This window comes from Budorcas taxicolor, chromosome 1 (assembly GCF_023091745.1).
Source record: "Budorcas taxicolor isolate Tak-1 chromosome 1, Takin1.1, whole genome shotgun sequence".
Lineage (NCBI taxonomy): Eukaryota > Metazoa > Chordata > Mammalia > Artiodactyla > Bovidae > Budorcas > Budorcas taxicolor.
Window position 1 is genome coordinate 59340028 of NC_068910.1, and position 2552 is coordinate 59342579.

A 2552-nucleotide genomic window follows, 5' to 3' on the forward strand; every position below is an offset into this window, starting at 1 on the left:
TCACCCTGCTTATTTAACTTATATGCAGAGTACATCATGAGAAACGCTGGACTGGAAGAAACACAAGCTGGAATCAAGACTGCTGGGAGAAATATCAATAACCTCAGATATGCAGGTGATACCACCCTTATGGCAGAAAGTGGTGAGAAACTAATAAGCCTCTTCATGAAAGTGAAAGAGAAGAGTGAAAATGTTGACTTAAAGCTCAACATTCAGAAAACGAAGATCATGGCATCCGGTCCTATCACTTCATGGGAAACAGTTGGGGAAACAGTGTCAGACTTTATTTTGGGGGGGCTCCAAGATCACTGCAGGTGATGACTGCAGCCATGAAATTAAAAGACGCTTACTCATTGGAAGGAAAGTTATGACCAACCTGGATAGCATATTGAAAAGCAGAGACATTACTTTGCCGACTAAGGTCCGTCTAGTCAAGGCTATGGTTTTTCCTGTGGTCATGTATGAATGTGAGAGTTGGACTGTGAAGAAAGCTGAGTGCCGAAGAATTGCTGTTTTTGAACTGTGGTGTTGGAGAAGACTCTGGAGAGTCCCTTGGACTGCAAGGAGATCCAACGAATCCATTCTGAAGGAGATCAGCCCTGAGACTTCTTTGGAAGGAATGATGTAAAGCTGAAACTCCAGTACCTTGGCCACCTCATGTGAAGAGTTGACTCATTGGAAAAGACTCTGATGCTGGGAGGCGTTGGGGGCAGGAGGAGAAGGGGACGACAGAGGATGAGATGGCTGGATGGCATCACTGATTCGATGGACGTGAGTCTGAGTGAACTCTGGGAGTTGGTGATGGACAGGGAGGCCTGGCGTGCTGCGATTCATGGGGTCGCAAAGAGTCGGACACGACTGAGTGACTGAACTGAACTGAACTGAAAGTCTTTATTTTAAAATATATCTTCTCTGGTATAAATATTGTTGCTCTGGTTTCCTTTTCATTTCCATTTGCATGGAGTATGTTTTTCTACTCCCTCACGTTTAGTCTGTATGTGTCTCTAAATCTGAAGTTAGTGTCTTGTAGGCAACTTGTACACCTGTCTTATTTTTTTTAAATCCATTCATACACTCTCCATCTTTTACGTGGAGCATTTAGTCCATTTATGTTTTAGGTAATTATCAATATATATGTTCTTATTGCCACTTTGCTAATTGTTTTGAATTTGTTTTTGTAAGTCTTTTCTTCCCCTTCTTCTTTTATTCTCTTCTCTCATTATCTGGTTACTACCTTTAGTGTTATGTTTGGTTTCCTTTTTCCTTTTTGTGTGTATGTCTATTATAAATTTTTGGTTTGAAGTTTTTCTATAGCAATCTCTTTCTATATATCTATATGTAGAGAGAAATATGATTGCTTAAGTTACCAATGTCTTAATTATATATAGTTAATGTGTGTTATATCTATTAATGATCTCTTAGTTTTATATATATAGTTTAGTAACTATAGATAGAAAAATCAATAACATATATATAGAAAGAGAGAGAAAGAGAGAGAGATGATTATTTTAAGTTACTGATCTCTTAATTTCAAACACATTTTTAAAACCCTGTATTTATACTCTCTTCTCCTAATGATTACTGGTTTTGATGTCAAATACTACATCTAATTGTTTTCCACATTCCTTAACTGCTTATTGTATATATAGATGATTTTAGTACTTTTGTCTTTTAACCTCACTACTAGCTTTGTATGTGGATGATTTCCTGCCTTTACTGTATTGGACTTCCCTGGTGGCTCAGAAGGTAAAGTGGCTGCCTGCAATGCAGGAGACCTGAGTTTGATCCCTGGGTGGGGAAGATCTCCTGGAGAAGGAAATGGCAACCCACTCCAGTATTCTTGTGTGGAAAATCCCATGGACAGAGAAGCCTGGTAGGCTACAGTCCATGGGGTCACAGACAGTCAGACACAGCTGAGTGACTTCACTTTCACTTTCACTGTATGTTAACCCTTACCAGTGAGCCTTTTCCTTTTGTAAGTTTCTTATTTCTAGTTGTGGCTTTTCCACCTAAATAAGTTAACATTCATTATCAAGTTTAGTGACACTGACCCCTTTTAGCTTTAGCTTATCTGTGAAGCTTTTAATTTCTCCATTAAATATGAAAGAAAATATACTTACTTGGCAGAAGAGAGTCCATGATCATGAAGGCGTTTTCCTCGGGACAAGGCTTATCCATTGCACTCTGAATGTGCTGATCCTTGCAATTTCCACAAATGTGGGAAACTTGACTGTGTAATTTGTGATAGCACTCTCCTAGTCTTAAAAAACTCTGAGGAAAAAAAAAAGTCTTGCTTGGTAGAGTTTATTCTGCTTTTCAAAATGTTTTAAGTCTTCATTGAATTTATTACAATATAACTTGTTTTATGTTTTGATTTTCTGGCTGCAAAACATGTGAGATCTTAGGTCCCTCACCAGGGATCAACTCACATCCCCTGCACTGGAAGGCAAAGTCCTAACCACTGTACTACCAGGAAAGCTCCCAGAGTGTATTCTTGGCTGTAAATTTTTCTCTTTTATCACTTTAAATAAATAGCACCATTCCTTTTTGGC

At 38.6% G+C, this 2552-nt stretch overlaps 1 pseudogene; it reads left to right on the forward strand.

Moving 5' to 3' along the window:
- The first annotated feature begins 2112 nt into the window (after positions 1-2112).
- LOC128058558 (uncharacterized) lies at positions 2113-2261 on the forward strand (annotated as a pseudogene).
- Positions 2262-2552: the final 291 nt, after the last annotated feature.